The 19,987-nt window shown below is 42.1% G+C and overlaps 1 protein-coding gene across 2 annotated transcripts in view; it reads left to right on the top strand.

Annotated features, from left to right (window-relative positions):
- Window positions 1-19,987, top strand: part of P2RY2 (purinergic receptor P2Y2) — a 62,915-nt gene that overhangs the window by 33,081 nt on the left and 9,847 nt on the right. Inside the window, exon 2 of one of the 2 annotated variants that reach the window (XM_007491022.3) lies at window positions 3,887-4,024. The exons of the other annotated variant lie outside the window; for it this stretch is intronic. The gene's annotated coding sequence lies outside the window, so the exon portion shown is untranslated. The remainder of the gene's footprint in view (window positions 1-3,886; window positions 4,025-19,987) is intronic. 2 annotated transcript variants of the gene reach the window in all.

Below are 19,987 nucleotides of genomic sequence, written 5' to 3'. Positions count from 1 at the left end.
GTCTCATTGCCTATGAGACCTCTTGCCTGATTTCCATTAGTCTTGCTATGCAGTTTCCTTTTAATCCCCTGCCTGATGGATGCCCACTGATTTTCCATTGGGCTTCCTTTGAGGCTTGCCCCCAGATTTCCATTAACCCTGCCACCCCATTTTCACTTTTCCCATTGCCTGATTTCAGCCAGGTCATTGGGTATCTGGTGTGGGAAGTTTCAGTTTGGTCATTTCACTGACTCAGGAGAGGGGCTGACCTGCCAGAAGACTCAAGGATCTTGGGACTCAGAATGACTCAAGGATTAGCCCAACTCCTCTTGCCAGTTATTCTTGTCCTCTGAGGACAGATCTCTCCAGACCCTGTGCCAACTCCTGGATCCATTGACTTCCTCTGGGAGTAGGGAGAAAACAGGAGGCATGTGAGGGTAGAGTCTAGAGGCAACCCTCTAAAGGTGTGAGAGAATTGGGATGACCCCAGAGAAGAGAGGGTGAGACAGCAAATGGGCAAAAAAGATTCCCCTCCACCCCTAGGACTATTTAAGTCTGGAGACCAAGACCTGGTAAGACATGATCATTGTATTTACATAATTGAAGGGCCTTTTGGTTAATGGGAAACAGAATTGAAAGTTCAACCCCCACATTTGTCAGATGGGACAACTGAGTCTCAGAAAGGTTAAATGATTGGACATCATCACACAGGTCAGAAGAAGAAAAGCTAGGATTTGAACCCAGGTCTCCTCTGAGTCTAGTGTTCCAGTTGGTCATGAGAAGCTGCAGAGAGGCAGTTTTCAGCTTGGTGTAAGAAATCACTTCCTAACAAAACAGTCCTAAAGTGGAACAGACTATTTTGTGAGGTCATTGGCTCCCTATCACTAGAGGCATTCAAGTAGAAGCTATATAGTCATTTGTTGGGGATATTGTGGAGGTCTACAAGACAGGGGGTAGGGAGGGGGTAACCCAGGGTTGGCATGCATTTATGAGGACTTCAAAGAAGAAGTGTTTCCCTTTTCCCAAATGTCAGCACCCGGGGACACAGCCTCAGTTGCTCCGCTCTAATTATATCTTCTAGTAAGAATCCCATGATCTGCCTATGCCCACTGGCAGAGAAGTCCTCCTGCCATCATTGCTGGCCTCTCTGAATCAGAGAACGGATTAAGAGCAAGTCTCTGTTGGGCTATAAACTTGTTCAGCTAAAGGCTGGACTGGGTGCCCTTTGAGTTCTCTTCCAATCCTGAAGTTTGGCAGTGTCCCAAGTGCTCCCAGGGCCTTGCCATCCAGGGGGATTGGGTACTATTCTACCATCTGTTTCCTGGTCAGTGCCAGGCCTCCTGCTGCCCCTGATCTGGGCCTGAAGCCCAGGGGCAGAGCCTGGACAAAGAGAGGAGGCTAGACTGGCAATACTCTAGAGAGTGAGATTGGAGAAAGGGATGAGGGAAGCAGTTTTGGCCAATATCTGTCAGAGGGCAAAGGGAGAGGGGATGGCAGCAGGTGGGCAGAGGCATCACTCGGTATAAGCAGGACCCTCATTCATTCAAGGCTTAGAACCATGGGAACAACTTGGACTCGGAGAGAGGATTGGCTGATGGTGATGATTGGTGATGGGACTATACCCTGAGAGGGCTCCCCTCCTCCACTCTCCTATGATCAGTTAAGCAATGCAGTGGATAGAATATTGGCCCTAAAGACAGGAAGACTCGAGTTCAAATTCTGTTATAGACACTTAGTGTGTAACTCTGGGCAAGGCACTTACTTTCTCTGTACCTCAGTTTCCTAACCGTAAAATAGGGGTAATAATCACTTAATATCTTAAAATAAAGATCATAGAATATCAGAGGTGGAATGGACTTTAACACAGAAAAGAAGGAAGGGAAGGGAATGAGCATTAATTAAGTGACTACTATGTACCAGGTACTGTACTAAGTAAGTGCTTTACAAATATTGTCTCCTTTGACACAGAATGTGAATCAAAAGGACCACAGAAAAGTCCAAACTTTTCAGTCTGCAAAGGAGAAAACAGAGGCCAAGATAGTGGAAATGACTCGTCTAAGGAACACTTTGAGACAGTAACAGAGCCAGGACTGGAACCCAAGATTCTTGACTTTTTTTTAACCTTTATCTTCCATCTTAGAATCAATGCTGTGTTATTTGTTCCAAGGCAGAAGAGCAATAAGGACTAGGGAACTAGTCCTCCTGACTCTAGGTCTGGCTCTCTATCAACCAAGTCATCTAGCTGCTACCCCAATAAACATTTATCGAGCACCTACCATGTTTGGGTCCCTCTGGGTAGAATATAAGCTCCTTGAGGGCAGGGATTATTTCACTTATGACTTGGTATCCATAGTATAGTGTCTGGCACATACAAGAGGTTTAATAAATGCTATTCAGACTTAATTGAATTGATGCTAGGAATACACAAATGAAAAACTAACCAGTCCATGCCTTCTTGGAGTTTGCAGTCCATTGGGGAATTGGGGAGGGCATGGCACTGGGTAAAGGAATATGGCTTATACTTACAGAAGTTGGGGGGGGGGGGAGCCAAGATGTTATAGGGACAATGGAGAGGTCATGTTTAAGTAAAGGCTTCATGAAAGAAGTGGCACTTGAGTGCAGTTTTGGAAGAAGAGAAGGATCTCAGAGTTTACAACTGATCAATCAATCGCAGGCATTTATTAACTGTTTACTGTGTGCCAGGCTTTTCAGGGGTCACCTGAGCAATGAAACTCATTGCTCGCAAATACCTGGCAAACCTTTATTTGGACACCTTCAATGATGGAGATCAACTGACTTTATTTTGCACCCTTTAGATGCTGGGCCTTTTGTTTCAGGCCTCATCGTCTGCTCATAGTGTTGAGGGGAGAAACAGAAGGAGTAGATCCAGGCCTTATCATTGAAGAGCTCCCAATTTGAAAAATATGGGAGCAGACCCATGCCTGCCTTCAAAAAGTTCTATGTCTGGGGGACACAGAGGAAGGGCAGCGAATATCCCTCTATGGGGAGATCACAACCATACCCACAATTTAGGGTGTGTGGCACACAAAATCGAGGTATAGATTTTGAGAAAAGAAACTCAGGATGGGGATGGAGTTGAGTGGTGCTTTAGGAATCATTTCCTTTACTCAATAGTTTGGTCCCATATTGGGACCAACCTCTGACTTAGATCATGCAGAGATAATTATACGTATTTCACAGAGGAGAAAACAGGTCCTTTAGTTGGGGGAGGGGGGCAGGGTGTAGACAGGGCGATAAAGAACAAAGAAATGCCTTGCCCAGAGATCATGCAGCTAATAAAGGCCAGGCTTTGGTAGGAGAAGAGCATGAGTCTGAATAATCATCATCATAATTGCTAACATTGATAGAGCATCTCCTAGGTTCCATGCACTGTGTTAAGCGCTTTATAAATATTGTCTCGTTTGATCTTCACAATAACTCCATCAGAAGTTGGTGCTATTATTATCCTCATTTTGCAAATGAGGAAACTTATTTAATTGATTTGCCTTAATTAAGTGCCTGAGACAATATTTGGCCTTGAGTCTTCCTGACTCTTAAGTTCAATACCTGGTCCATTATCCCACCCAACTCAAAGGAACCGAGTTCAAAATCTAGTGAGGTTATTTATTTACTTTGGAACCTTATTACAGTCATTTCCCTTTTATGGAGCTTTGTTATCCTCTCTGTAACATGAAGGGTTGGACCAGATGATCTCCTAGCTTATATTCCTTCTCTGGGACTTGGCCTTGAAGGATAGATAGAATTTCTTTAAGCAGGATTGGAGAAGGAGGATGGTTAAAAGGAAGTCCTGGAGAAGGATGGGGGAGATGGGGAAGACATGGGGTACATGCAGGGGAATAAACAGGAATTATCTGTTTTGGCTGAAGAGAGCTCATTGTTTTTTCAGTGTCAGAGACTTTGGAAAGTGCCATGAGTCTTTCCTGTGCCTTGGGCCTGGAGAGGAGAGAACTTTTAGAAGAGAGAATTGGAAGATCAAAGATCTGAAGCTAGAAGGAGCCTTAGAGGTCATCCAGTAAAATCTCAGGTAGGGAAACTGAGACCCTGAGAGGAAGAAACTGGGCTATACACCCTCCTCATCACTGCCTCTTAGAATCCCCCTTCCTCACCCAGCTTCTTTCAAGGCTCAGATTCAGCACCACATGAGAACTTTTATATATTTACATATTGTTGCCCCCAATAGAATATAAGCCATTTAAGGACAGGGATCATTCCATCTTTCTATCCCAAACATCTAGCAACAGAGGAGTAGTAAAGGCTAGGCAGTGGGGGGTTAAGGACTTGCCCAGGGTCACACAGTTAGGAAGTATCAGAGGCCAGATTTGAACCAAGAACCTCCCTCTCTAGGCCTGGCTCTCAATCTACTGAGCTACCCAGCTGCCCCCCGATGACTGAATCTTGAAGAGTATGTTTATGAATTTCTGAGAAGTTCCTAGACCTTGAACCTTTTTAGTGAATTTTTCTTCTTTTCACTGTTCTAGTTTAGGTTTATCTTCTCCAAGTGTCAAAGTGCATTGATTTCCTTTAGAGAATTTGGGCAAGTTCTTGTTTCTCTCTCGTTTTATTTTCTCTGAATCTTTAAAATTGTTTTAAAAGTGTGTTACTTAATCAACACCAAATGGGCATTACATATATACAGTGGAACAGAAAAAAGAAGATTATGGTAAATAAAACCATGAGTGTCTTATGGGCAGCTTGCTTTTCTATTTAAGAATATAATAAATAGAGGCAGCTACGTGACATGGTAGATAGAGCATCAGGCCTGGAGTCAGGCACTCATACACTTCTTCCTAGCTTTGTGACCCTGGCCAAGTCACTTAACCTCTGTGTGACTAACCCTTGCCCTTCTGTCTTAGAGAACTCAAGATAAGGGTTTCAAAAAAAATGAAAATTAAATTAAAAGAATACAATAAACTTTAACATCTAAATTTCATTGCTTTCCTGCTTGTCTGTGATTCTTCTTGGTTTTCCTTTGGTTTGCTTCTGTACATTTGAAAGAAAATTCTTACTTCAATGTCTCTATTTTCTTTCTTTTCTTTATCTTTCTTTTGGCTACTCTCCCTTCCTGCCCACCCCTACACAGGGGGGGAAAAAAAGAAAAGAAAAAGGAAAACAATATCCTTGTAACAAATATGCTTTGTCAAGCTAAGGAGATGTCCACATTGGCCATATTTGCATCCTTTACCTCTCTGTAAGTGGTTAGGATATGGGCAGAAAGTTTCATCATCAGTCACCTAGGACCATGCCAACCCTCTCATTTAAATGACTAGCATTTTAAAAAATAGCAAAAGAGACTGAGTTCCAGAAGGGGGAAATGACTTGTCCAAAGTCACACAGACAGTTTTTAGAGACAGGACTAAAACCCAGGCTTTCTCTCTGCCAGACCAGGTATCTCTGAATCACCAGAATGATTGTGGAAACCCTGAGTGACTTTAGGCCTGCCCCTGGGCCACCCTCACTCCTGATACCTTCTGTGCCTGCAAGGGAGCAGGGGACTTCGAGGCAGGGGCTGGGCTCTGACTTCTTGGAATGCCAGTGGAGCAACCCAGAGGAGCAGCCGCCCATCAAGCAGGAGGACCTGTTTTTCTGGTTTCTGACCAATTCCCTGAAGCCCTGGTCAGGACGTGTGTGTTCATGAGAGGAGAGGCCTGAATAGGCCCCCGGGTGGCAGCATCAAGACGTAGCCTGGTAGTCAGGTCAGTGAGAGAGGGCTGGTTTGCTCAGGGGTTAGTGGCTGATCATTGGCTCTGATCCTCAGCAGACCAGTAAACTGTGATGTATTCTCTGGGAGGACTTTAGCTCCAGGCTGCATCTGGATTCTTGAACCCCAGCCCTAACCCCAGATAGAGCCCTTCAAAATCATTAGGCAAAAGAGGCTGGAAATTTTATAATTGAAAAATGATGATAATAATTCTAATATAATATAATAATAACAATAATGAAGCTCAAAAGATCAGGGAACTGATCATCGCTAGCATTTATATAGTGCTTTAAAAGGTTTGCAAATACTAGTAGCAGTGCAACAAGCCAGGACAGTCCTGAAGGACTTATGGGAAAGAATGCTAACCACATTGAGAGAAAGAACTATGGGAAGAGAAATGCAAAAGCAAAACATATGACATCACTTATCACATGTATATATGCGTATGTGATTTGGGGTTTAGCCTTTAAAAGATTATTCTATTACAAAAATGAATAATATGGAAATAATTATCAAGTGACAACATTTGTATAATCCAGTGGAATTGCTTGTTGGTTCTTGGAGCGGGGAGGGAAGAAGGGAGAGAAAGAACATGAATCATGGAAACGTGAAAAAATATTCTAAAAAAATAAAAATTTAATTTAAAAAATGTAAAAAATAAATAAAAGCTTGGCAAAGCACTTTACAAATATAATAATGTTACAGCTTACATAGTTCTTACTGAATGACAGGTATTGCCCTTTATAATTGCTATCTCATTTAACTCTCACAATAACCCTGGTGTGTAGGTGCTATTATTATTCCCATTTTACAGATGAGGAAATTGAGGCAAACGAGATTAAGTGACTTGCCCAAGGTTACCTAGATAGGAAATGCCCAAGAATAGATTTAAACTCACATCCTCCTGACTCTAGACAAATGCCATCTGAGATACATATATCAAATGAGATAATATTTATAAAGCATTTGGCACATAGTAGGTACTATATAAACACTTATCTCCCATCCTCCCTTCATTTCATATCATTCTTTCAACAACCTAGAGAATGAATGCTCTTTTTATTCCCATTTGTAAAGATGAGGCACAAAGACATTAAAGTGACTTGCCCAGGGTCACATAACTAAGCTTGTGTCTGAGTCTGGCTCCAAATTCATGTCTTCCTGACTCCAAGTTCAGTGCTTTATCCACTGAGCCACCTCACCTGACTTCTTGGAGTTAAAGCTAGAAGGGATCTAAGAGTGTAGAAATCCATCGCTGTTTGTTAAGTACCTACCCTACTGGGATAGCTAGGTAGGGCAGTGGATAAAGATGCCTAACCTGGAGCCAGGAAGATTCATCTTCATGAGTTCAAATCTGGCCTCAGCTCCTTTCTAGCTGTGTGATCCTGGGAGAATCACTGAACCCTGTTGGCCTCAGTTTCCTTATCTGTCAAACGAGCAGGAAATGGCAAATCACTCCAGTATCTTTGCCAAGAAAATCCCCAAATGGGATCCCAAAGAGTTGGACATGTCCAAACAATAAAATTGTGGATGATGTCCCCTCTGAGGTTCCTTCCAGCAATAAGATTCAGTGATTCTAATATTACCTGGAAAAACTGAGCCCAACAGCCTAGTGCATTTCCAAGGAGATCCCCCAGCTGGCCTTGGGCTGCCCTGCCGGGGTCATCAGGTTTTGCCAGGAAAATTCAGGGATGGCTTTTTTCCACAGACCTGAGAAGGCCTGGAGTTCCCTATAGGAACAAACATCAGGGAGGGGTCCCCGTGTCCCCAGAGGGCCTGGCTTTTGTGGGCCAATGACAGGTGGACTGGAGGGGGGGGAAGGCTGTGAACAAAGGCGATGAAGAACAGTCACTTCCTGGGATTCTCTCTTCAAGGGAAACCCAGGGACAAAGACAGAAAGGGGAGTGTGTCCTTGAAGGCCAGTCTGGCCATGTGCCTTCTTAATGTCCTTTACAGCTGGCCCTCCTGAGAGGGGGAGGCTGGGGCCAGACAAGGACAGAGAAAGGGGGTAGAGAGGGCTCTGGCTCTATTGGAATGACACTGGGCTAAGGTTCCGGATGCCAGGGTTTTACCCCTAGCTTTGCCTCAGTCTTGTCATATGGCAATGGACAAGTCCCTTGCCTTCAAAAGACCTACTTTCTTCCTTTGCAAAATGAAGCTATTATTAGATTAGCCACCTTTCACCAGATCCAGGCGGTCAAAACTATTTTCATAATAATTTTGTTGGCATTTAGCGGTTTTTCAGTCATGCCCAACTCTTTGTGACTCCTTTTGGAGTTTTCTTGTTTTCTTTTTTTGTTTTTGTTTTTTAAAAACCCTTATCTTCTTGGAATCAATACTGTGTATTGGTTTCAAGGCAGAAGAGTGGTGAGAGGTAGGCAATGGGGGTTAAGTGACTTGCCAGGGGTCACACAGTTAAGAAGTATTTGCGGCCAGATTTGAACCTAGGTCCTCTCATCTGTGGGCTTGGCTCTCAATCCACTGAGCTACCCAACTGCCCCCTGGAGTTTTCTTGGCAAAGATACTAGAGTGGTTTGCCATTTCCTTTTCTAGGAAATGAGGAAACTGAGTCAAATAAGGTCAAGTGACTTGGCTAGGGTCACCCAGCTAGTTATTGTCTGAGGCTAGATTTGAAGTCTCTTCCTGGTTCCAGGCCTGGTACTTTATGCACTGTGTCACCCAGATATCCTGTTCATATTTATTCATGTAATATTCGGATCTTATTTGCCTATCAAGTGTTCGTCTCTTTTTCAACTTCATATCTGTTCAAGGCTAGATTTTCTTCATATACTTCAATCAAAACAACATATTGGGGACAGTTGTATTGATTCATACATATACATATAATACATAGTATTGATTCCAACACAGAAAATGTTTTAAAAACACACAAAAAAGTTGCAATAAATGGAATGCAAAAACAGATATAAGAAGCCATCTTTGATTAAGCCAGATGTTAGAGATTATAAAATTTGTAAAACAATATGACTCTTCTCACAGTACTTTTTTTTGGAAAATAGTTATTTTTATAAAAATATGGCATGTCAACATGTAAAGAGTTTATTGAAATTATTTTAAAATAGAGAATTTTAAATTACATTTAATAAAACTTTCAATATACATTTTTCAAAATTATAAGATCCAAATTGCCTTCCTCTCTCCCTTCCTTTCCCTCCCCCAGATGATAAGTAATTTGATCTGGGTCATACATGTATTATCATGCAAAACATTTCCATATTGGTCATTGTTGTAAGAGAATACTCATAGAAACTCAAAACCCTCAAATAAAAACACAAATAAACCAAAGTGAGAAATCAAATGCTTTGATCTGCTTTCTCACTCCCAACAGTTTTTAGTCTGGCAGTGGATAGTATTCTTTATCATGCCCTTCAGAATTGTTCTGTATTATTATATTGCTGAGAATACCTAAGTCTTTTACAGTTGATCATTATACAATATTGCTGTTACTGTGTACAAGGTTCTCCTGGTTCTGCTTATTTCACTCTGCATCAGTTCATGAAGGTCTTTAAATGGATGAATATTTTAATCATCAGTTTTAATTTCTAATGTGGCAAATATCAATTCATATAGCCTACATAAACAAAGCAGGGCAGCTGGCAGGTACAATGGATAGAGCACACAGGCCTGGATTCAGGAGGTCCTGAATTCAAATCAAACCTTAGACACTAGCCACTAGCTATGTGACCCTTGGCAAATCACTTAACCCTGTTTGCCTTAGTTTCTTCATCTTCAAAATGAGCTGGAGAAGGAAATGGCAAACCACTCCAATATCTCTGCCAAGAAAACTTCAAATGGGGTCACTGACTAAAAAAAATATAAACAAAAGATTTAAAAATCCTCAATTTTTAAGAGTATAAAGGGATTCTGAGACTGAAAATTTGAGAATTTTTTTATTAGATGATTTTTAAAGTCCCTCCCCTAGAGACAATTTGGATCATAAAACTTTGGAAAACTTATGTAGGTGGAAATTTGTTAAAACATGTAATTGGTAAAATAAAATATCTTTATGATAAAAATTATTTTCAATTATCCTTCCTTCCTTAAATCCTGTGATCCTAATCCTGATGTGGTTCATAGTGGGCAGAGAAGCCTTCCTGGAAGAAGTGAGGCCATGGGGAGGGATTGATGCTTCTTAAACCAGGAAACCTATCTATAGCTTGTTTGTACATTGCTGTTTGCATGCCATCTTCTCCCTTAGACTATGAGCTCCTTGAGGGCAGGGATTGTCTTTTCCTTTCTTCCTATGGCCAGCACTTAGCTCAGGGTCTGGCACAATGTTTAATGACTAATTGACTGACTTTGTTCTAGTCCTGGCAGTGTGGCTGATGCTGTGTGAGGCTGTGCCTTCAGGGAGTTTCCCATTCCCTTGCAATGTTGTTCAGTCTTGTCCTACTCTTTGTGACCCCATTTGGGGTTTTCTTGGCAAAGATATAGAGTGATTTGCCATTTCCTTCTCCAGTTCATTTGACAGATGAGAAAACTGCCCCACATAAGAAATTACAAGTATGAGAAAGTTGTAGAAAAAGAGTCCCACCCTGGGCCTCAGGCCTTACTGATCTTAATTGACTTCTCAAGGTAGCTCCATTCCTCCTTGGGCCAATTCTGGAGCCTTTTTGCCCTTGCTCTCCGGGCTTGTATCTATCTGTTTTTTCTTTTGGGTGTTCCTCTGATCACTGAACAGCAGTCAGTGGCCTCTAGACCTGCCTGACTCCTAATGTTCATAGTGTTCATTTCTTTCTTCTTCTTTTTTTCCTTTGGTCTTGTGTTTAATTGTTCATTTTCATTTCATTTTTATTTAAGTATTTTTCCATGGTTACATGAGTCATGTTCTTTACCTCCCCCTCAACACCGGTCCCAGATCCAACAAGCAATTCCATTGAGTTATACATATATTATCACTAAATACCTATTTCCATATTATTAATTTTTATAATAATTGTTTAAAAACTAAAACCCCACATTCTATACCCATATACACAATCGATAAGTCAAATGTCTTCCTTCTGAGTTTCTGCTCCTACAGTTCTTTATCTGGGTGTGGATGGTGTTCTTTCTTATAAGTCCCTCAGAATTATCCTGGATCATTGCATTGCTACTAATGTAGAAATCCATTACATTCGATTGAACCACAGTGTATCAGTCTCTGTGTACAATGTTCTCCTGGTTCTGCTCCTCTCGCTCTGCATCACTTCCTGGAGGTTGTTCCAGTCTCCATGGAATTCCTCCAGTTCATTATTCCTTTGAGCACAATAGTATTCCATCACCAACATATACCACACTTTGTTCAGCCATTCTCCAATTGATGGGCATCCCCTCGTTTTCCAATTTTTGGCCACCACAAAGAGCGCAGCTATGAATATTTTTGTACAAGTCTTTTTCCTTATTATCTCTTTGGGGTACAAACCCAGCAGTGCTATGGCTGGATCAAAGGGCAGACAGTCTTTTAGCACCCTTTGGGCATAGGTCCAAATTGCCCTCCAGAATGGTTGGATCAATTCACAACTCCACCAGCAATGCGTTAGTGTCCCTAGTTTGCCACATCCCCTCCAGCATTCATTATTTTCCTTTGCTGTCAGGTTAGCCAATCTGCTAGGTGTGAGGTGATACCTCAGAGTTGTTTTGATTTGCATTTCTCTAATCAAGAGGATTTAGAACCAGATTGCTCATTTCTTCATTCATATACCAGGCATTTTAAAGTATCTATGATGTGTAAAGCATTGTGATTGGCCAGGAGTGTGTAAGTTTAAGTAGGAGGCTGGCTTTGCTGAAGGAGCTTACAACCTGACTGGGAAGGCAATGAATGCATGGAGAGAGCAGATTCACAAGTAAATATAGTCAGAGGGAGAAATAGTGTCAAAGGAATGTGTTGGCCCAAAGGAGTGTGTTGGCCCAAAGAAAGATACACAGATACCAGGGTTATGAGAAAGGGAATGACAGAATGGGGGAGGTAACATGGCCATAGTGGATAGAGAGTTGGTCTTGAGGTCTCACCTCTAGCACATACTATCTGTGTGACCTTGGGTGAGTCATGACCTCTGATTGGTACTGTAGATAACTCTAAAGTGATATGGATGAAATAAACCTATGTAAATACAGTAGCTAGTAAAACCTAAAGTACTCTATAAATGTCAACTAAAAGTTGCAGACTAACTGCTGATTTTCATGATTAGTTTCTTCACCAGTATTAGCTTGTATCAATGAGGTCCAGTGAAAGAAAGAAAGAAAGAAAGAAAGAAAGAAAGAAAGAAAGAAAGAAAGAAAGAAAGAAAGAAAGAAGGAAAGAAAGAGAGAGAGAGAGAAGGAAAGAGAGAAAGAAAGAAAGAGGGAGAGTGAGAAAAAGAGAAAGAAAGAAAGAGAGAGAGAAGGAAGAAAGGGAGGGAAGGAGGGATGGAGGGAGGAAGGGAGGGAGGGAGGGAGACAGAGATAGACACTGACTTCCTGGAGGAGGTAGTGGCTGATTAAGTCCTTGAAAGAAGGGAGGGACTTCAAGATATTCTTAATTACCTTCCCCTTTTCCTGACACTGCTAATTCATGTTTCAGTAGTGTTTTGAGGTTGAGATAGATTTAAAGTTGAAAAGGTCCTTTAAGGGCATCTTGTCCAGCCCCCATTTCCCAGAATGCCCTGGCTACAGTATTATACAAATAGAAAGAGTAGAGCTAGGATTAAAACCTGGCTCTTCTAAGAGCCTAGAACTAGAACTCTTTCTTTGGCACCACTGACAGAATCAAATGAGGGAGTTAGAAATATCCCCATTTTACAGCTGAGGACACTGAGGCTCAGAGAGGGGAATGACCTGCCCAGGGCTACAGGACTGGTAAGCATTAAACCCGAGATACTAACCCAGGTTTCCAGACTCAGTTCCATTGGACAGCTCAGTGCTATTTAAGGAGAATAATGTGTATGTTGTGGACAGGAATAACCCAGGAGAGGGGGCACCAGGGAAGGAGCAAGACCTGATTCTCAGTTCTGAGTATTCTAATATTTTTCATTCCTGGAGCCCAACCACAGTGGGCTAATATACTCTTCATGATTTATTGGTGTGTGCATATGGAGCCAGGATCTAGGAAGAAAGGAAGAAAAGAAGGAAAAGAGGGAGGGAGAGAAGAAGAAAGGAAAGAAGGAAGGGAGGGAGAAAAGGAGAGGGGGAAGAAGGAAAAAAGAAATGAAAGAGGGAAGATCTGGGTTCAAATCTCTGTGTGTGACTGTGTGATGCTGTATGATGCTGGGCAAGTCATTTAACACCAATTGTTTAGTTCTTATCATGCTAGAAAAAAAGTACTTTCAGAATGGTTTTTTTTTATGTATTTAGGATAGCTCAGTGGATTGAGAGCAAGCCAGGCCTAGAGATGGGAGGTTCTAGGTTCAAATCTGGCCTCAGACACTTCCCAGCTGTGTGACCCTGGGCAAGTCACTTATTTTGCCTAGCCCTTACCACTCTTCTGCCTTGGAACCAATACATAGTATTGATTCCAAAATGGAAGGTTAGGGTTTTTTAAAAAATGTATGTAGTCCCAGAACTGAATACAGTATGCCAGATGTGGTCTGACTAGGACAGAGGACAGCAGGGCTGTCATCTTCTGAAACACCCAAACATCCTGTCTGATGGTACTTTGTAGGAGTTTGTCAGTCAGTTATTTTTTAGTCATGTCCAACTCTTCATGACCCCATTTGGGGTTTTCTTGGCAAAGGTACTGGAACAGTTTGTCCTTTCCTTCTCTAATCCATTTGACAGGTGAGGAAACCGAGGCTCACAGACTTGCCCGAGGTCACATTGTGAGTGGAGCCACATCGCATGTGAGCTCACATGTGAGCCACATCTGTGGCAGGATTTAAATTCAAGAATCCAAGTCCAGCACTATCCCTGCCTATGAGAAACAGTTGAAGGAACTGGAGATGTTTATCCTGGAAAGGAAAAGTGGAGATGGGGGAGAGGCAAGAGAGCTGTGTTCTAATATTTGACAAATTGCCACATGGAGAAGGAATCAGACCTCCACCCAGAACCAGGAGCAATGGATAGAAACAGTAAAGAAGAAAATTTGGCTCCATGTAAGGATGAAAGGTTTCCCCAAGTTGAATGAGAGGTGGTGGATTCCTTTCCCTGGACATCTTTGGCCAGAGCCTGAATCTAGTCAATTCAATGGCTCATTTGGAACAAGGGTTCTTATGCAGTATGAATGAGACTAGCTCCGGGATCCTTCCTACACTGAACTCTTGTGGTTCTATGATCCCTTTCCAGAGCCACTGGATACCCCACCCCATACAATGATTATGATACCCCCCCCTTTTTTTTAAACCCTTACCTTCCGTCTTGGAGTCAATACTGTGTATTGGCTCCAAGGCAGAAGAGTGGTAAGGGCTAGGCAATGGGGGTTAAAGTGACTTGCCCAGGGTCACACAGCTGGGAAGTGTCTGAGGCCAGATTTGAACCCAGGACCTCCCTTCTCTAGGCCTGGCTCTCAATCCACTGAGCCATCCAGCTTCCCCCTTATGATCCCATTTTGCAAAGGCTATCAGCTTAATCAGGCTGGACTTGAGTCTGACCAATAGAATGTAGGTCAATTGGCATTTATTGGTCTTTTAGAAGTAGACCATCAGATCTGTACAGCCTCTATTGTTTGAAAATAGATTTCCCAATTAGGTCTTTTTCATCTCTTCCTTAAAATAGTTATGAAGTAGGTAGGGATGATTTTACCCACTTAATAGATGGAAAGATAGAGGCTCAAAATGGGTAGGTTGATTTGCCAAAAGTTCTGTAGAATGGCAAAGTGGAGCATTGACTTAACTTGCTTGGTGTGACAAGTCTCTTCTCTTTCAGGCTTTGTCACGTGTGGGGATGATCTAGGCTTGAACCCTGTCAGGCTCTGATGGTGGGTGATTTCTGGAATCTCGAAAAGTGGATGGACCTAAAGAGAAAGATTCTTCTAGATTAATAGGAGCAGGTCTGGTCCATCATTGCGTCTCCATTCCCCTAACCCCCAGGGGTCTGCACAGAATAGGAAATATTTGTTGAATCAATGTATGATTGCCCAGTGGGCTCAGACGGGAAGATTATTGGCCTCTTCAGTCTCTTGGTGGGAAGCCTCATTTTGGTTCATCTTTCCTTCCATAATGCTTCTTCTATCTTGTTCTACCATCAGAGGCTCTAGGGATGCTCTCAGCTACTCAGCTGGCTTTCTCTACCTCCTTGAGTCTGCAACTCAGCTCTAGGATTTTTTTTTAAACCCTTACCTTCCATCTTAGAATTAATACTATGTATTAGTTCCAAGGCAGAAGAGTTGTAAGGGCTAGGCAATGGGACTTACCCAGGGTCACATAGTCTGAGGCTAGATTTGAACCCAGGATTTCCTGTCTCTAAGCCTAGCTCTCAATCTTGTCTCTAAGCCTAGCTCTCAATCCACTGAGCCACTTAGCTTCCCCCAGCTATGGGATTTTCAAAAAGAAACAGATCTTTAGTAATGGCACATCCATTTCCCTGGGTTACATTTTAGCTGACAAAGCAGAGACTGGAAGAATTCAGGGCCATCATGGGGAGATGGGGGGAGGATATAGGAGAGCCAAATGGTTAAACCCATGACCTTGTCCTTGTTGGCTCAGATCTCTAACCACAGAGTAATTGGATAGGCAGTGACTTACTGAATAGAAAACTAGTGGCCCAAGGGGGTAGATAGAATATTCGACTCTTAAGCTTTTAAAACAGAACATTGGAGCTAATGAGGACCTTGGATATTATCCAGGCCAGGAATTCTTAACATGGGGTCCAGGGACCTTTAGGAGTTCACGGATAGATTCCAGGGGGTTTGAGAACTTGGGTGGGGGGAAAATTACATCTTTGTTTCAATATCTTGGTTTCCTTTGTATTTCATGTACATTTAAACACATGATTTTGAGTAGTCTCTAGGCTTCCCCAGATTGCCAGAGGGGTCCATGACACTAAAAAGTTAAGAAGCCCCCATCCAGTCCAACCTCTTCTTTTTACAAAGGGAAGAAGTGAAGCTGCTTAGGACCGAGTTCTTGGTCCCTACTTGGGCTCTAAGGACCTAGGTCCAAATCTTGCCTGTTCATGGGACCTTCAGCTTGCCTTTTCTTTTCTGTGGACTTCAGGTTTCTTTAAGTAAGATGAGAGTGTTTTGGGGATAATCTTAAGACACCAGAGGGAGCTGGATAGAGGACTAGGCCTAGAATCAAGAAGACCTGAGTTCAAATCCAGCCTCAAACACTTAATAGTTGTGTGACCTTGGGTAAGTCACTTAACTTCCCTTTGCTTCAGTTTCCTTGACTGTATAAATGGACACGGCACCTACCTCACAGGGTTGGTTGCTGCAAATATCAAATGAAATAATATTCATAAAAACATTCAGCACAGTGTCTATGGTATATTAGCTGCCAAATAAAAAATACTTATTCCCTAGATGAGACCTGGAGAGAATAAAGCACTTTCTTAGGGTTATATACCAAGTTAGCGACAGTCAAAACTAGACTAGAGACAGGGATTCTTGACCCTTTTTGTGTTATGGACCCCTTAGGCAGTTTGGTGAAACCTATGGTAAGACATTTTTTTTTAGTTCAAAGGTATTTTGTTTTCCCAATTACATGTAATAATAATTTTCAACATATATCTTCTGAAATTATACGATCCAAATTGTCTCCCTCCTCCCTCTTGGTGATGGTGAGCAATTTGATCTGTGTTATCCATGTATTATCATGCAAAACATACTTCCATATTGGTCATTGTTATAAGAGAATACTCACATAAAACCAAAACTGCAAAATAAAATTATAATAAGTCAAAGTGAAAAATCACATGCTTTGATCTGCATTCTGGCTCCAAGAGTTCTTTCCCTGAAGGTCGATAGCATTCTTTGTCATACATCCCTCGGATTGCTGATTGTAGCCAAGTCTATCACAGCTGATCATTCCACAGTATTACTGTTACTGTGTACAATGCTCTCCTGGTTCTGCTTATTTCACTCTGCATCAGTTCATGTAGATCTTTCCAGTTTTTTCTGAGATCTTGCTCATTGTTTCTTATATCTCAATAGTATTCTACCACCAGCCTATACACAGGTAGACCTTTTCTCCAAATTATGTGTTTAAATGCATAAATAAAATACAAGGGATGACAAAGGAAGCAAATCTATCCAAATCTTTTTTGAAAACCAAATTTATGGACTCTAGAATAAGAATCCCTCCTCCAGTCTCAATGCTGGGAGAACTCTCTCTCTTTCTGTGAATTTCTTCTTTAGGCTAAAAGTCTGGGTGGGCTTGAGATCCTTTGCCATCCTAGTCAAAGGCTTCCGGACACTTCCAGGGCTGCCCAATCTGTACTGGAAGCATGAATGTGGTTAATTTAATTCACTAAATATGTATAAGCAGCTAATAGGTCCCAGGAATGATACTAAGTGCTGGAATACAGCAATAACAAGGAAATGCTTCTTGCCCTTAAGGAACCTACTTTGTACTGGGGGAAATGATATGTATACAACTGAGTAAATACCAAATGTATGCACAGTAAATACAAAATATTTGGGCAGAGGTACACCAGTGATAATTGGGCAGTCACAGAGGGCAGGGGGGGTCACAGCTCTGAGAATGGAGGCAACTAGATGGGCCTGGATTCAGGAAGATCTGAGTTCAAACCTCATCACAGATGCTTACAGCTGGGTGATCTTGGGCAAAGTCATTTTACTTCTGTTCATTCAGTTTCCTCAGTAGTAAAAAGGACATAACAGTGCCTACCCTCCAGGGTTGTTTTGAGCATCTAATGAGATACTATTTGTAAGGTGCTTATTAGCCCATCACCGGAGAGTAATAATAAGTAAGACGTATTCCCTCCCTTCCTCTGAATGGAGTCAGAGATTCCAAAAGCTGCCGAGGAGGAGGGACAGCATTCCAGATGTGGGGGTGGGGAGGTGGGGCAGTCTGTGCAAGGGGCCAAGATTTACATGGAATGTAGTTAAGGAACAGTAGGTGGGTAAGTTTGGTGGAATGTAGAGTACAGGCCAGGGAAGGAGCAATGTATCTTCAGTCAGGACAAAAAGGTTCAAGTCAGATGTGGAGGACTTTGTAGACAAAGTCTACATAGCAATTGATATTTTATTTTTGAGTGAGCCAATAGGGAGCCCTAGGGGCTTTTGAGCAAAGAAGTCAACTCAACAACGATATAATTAGATCTCTGCTTTTAGAATATCACTTATGGCAGTCAAGTGAAAGTACTGGACATAGGAAAGCCTGGGAGGTAGGGAAACCATTTAGAAGACTAATAGAGTCTCCGTGAGAAATGATGTAGGCTAGAGACAAGAAGGAAAATGGCAGTATGAGTTGAGTGAAGGGCAGAGATGGGAGAGGTATTGACATGGTTTGGTAAATGAGAGGTGAGGAAAAGGGAGAATTGAACGATGACTCTAATGTTGAGAAACTGGGTGACTGGAAAGATAGTTCTGCTCTTGACTGAAATTAGGAAGTTTGGGAAGAAATAATGTGGGGTTCGCACATTCTCAGTTCAAGATGGCTGGGACATCTAGGTAGAACTGAACAAGCAGCTCGTGATATGGGACTGGAGCTCAGGAAAGAGAGAAATAGATGTAGGAATCAAATGCAGTGAATCTATGGGAGCTAATGAGATTGCTGAGAGAGTGTAGAGATAGAATAAAACTCAGGATAGAGTCTTAAGGTACACCCACACATAGGGGGAGAATCATGGATGATGAACTAGCAAAAGAGACTGAGAAGAAGTAGTAAGACAGGTAGGAGGAGAACCCAGAGAAAGAGTAGTGAGTGTCACAAAAACCCAGAAGGGAATGAGCTCTCCAGGGAGAGGGTGGGAATAGTGTCAGATGCTTCAAGAAATCAAAAAAGGCGGGATGGGGGGTGTAGCTAGGTGGCTTGGTGGATTGAGTACTAGGCCTAGAGAAAGGAGGTCCAGGTTCAAATATGACCTCAAAACACTTTCTATCTGTGTAACCCTGGTCAAGTCACTTAATCCCCATTGCCTATTCCTTACTGTTCTTCTCCCTTAGAACTGAATTCTAAGACAGAAGGTAAGAATTTTTTAAAAGTGTTTAAAAGGTTTAAAAAAGAAAAAGCCCAGATCTGAACAAGGTATTCTAGATATAGTTTAATTAGGGTTTCAGACACATCTTCCCAGGTTTTACAGAGTTGTTGTAAAGATCAATGACTTGCCCAGGGTCACAAAACCTATTCACAAGCTTTGTGACCCTGGGCAAGTCACTGAGCATCTCACAGACTTAGTTTCCTTATCTGTAAAAAGGAGATAAAAATGGCACTTACCTCAGAGTTGTCATGAGGTTCAAATGAGTTAACATTTATAAAAGGCTTTGCAAACCTTAAAGTATAATAGAACTGCTGGCTATTACTATTAGTGCAACCCAAGATCTCATTAGCTTCCTTGGCTAACATCTCAAAGAGTTGCTTCATAAAACTTTGTGAAGGGTAAAATTTAGGATTGGACTGAATATGTTTTTAGTTGGTCACCAGGGATTTAAGTTCTAAATCCCAATGAAATACTTAAGTCAGAATGGAATTTTTTGGTGGTTTATTTACAGTAGAAGGAAGAAATTAAGAAATGAGAGAGAGAGGAAAAAGGTAAGTATAGCTGCCCAGGCCTGGTCTGAACCAGGAAGTAGTTCTGAGGTCTCAGCCAAGGAGGGACCAGAGTATTGAATCTAACACAGCTTCCAGCCACAAGGCCTCCTCCAAGAGATGGGCCTCTCCAGAGGCTGGTGCCTCCAAAAAGCCAAGGAAAGGGGAGTCAGCCTTCTCACTCACCATATGACCCTCTAAGGGAAGCAGTCTGAGGTCTCACACTTAAGCTCCTTCACAGCCAAGTTCCTCTCAAAGAAGAGCTGTGAAATATAAAGACAGTTCTTTACATCACTTCCTGTGTCTCACATGTACCAATGGTGGCTTAAACTTGGCTTTGGACGGCCCAGGGGGTCAGTCAGTTGTTTCCGTTTTGTCACTTGCTAGTACATGTGAGTCATAGACCTTCCTCCACCATACTTAATCCTTAAGTGGGGGTGTATACATTCCTGGTTGCTAAAATTCTAAAGACTAAGCAAGGTGGAGTCAATCTAAAATTCACAACTTGCAATGTGCCAAGATCCCTGGACCTCCCCCCACCCCAAACAAACTATTACCTAGTCTGGCCTCTTCCATCTTATACTTAGGAAACTCATTTTTTTTTGATACCCAACTATAAAACTTTACATTTATCTCTTATTAAGTTCCTTCCTCATAGATTTGGCTC

The sequence above is a fragment of the Monodelphis domestica genome, chromosome 4 (genome assembly GCF_027887165.1).
Source record: "Monodelphis domestica isolate mMonDom1 chromosome 4, mMonDom1.pri, whole genome shotgun sequence".
NCBI classification, from domain to species: domain Eukaryota; kingdom Metazoa; phylum Chordata; class Mammalia; order Didelphimorphia; family Didelphidae; genus Monodelphis; species Monodelphis domestica.
The sequence above is the reverse complement of the archived record's forward strand: the minus strand, read 5'-3'. Positions and strand labels throughout refer to the sequence as shown.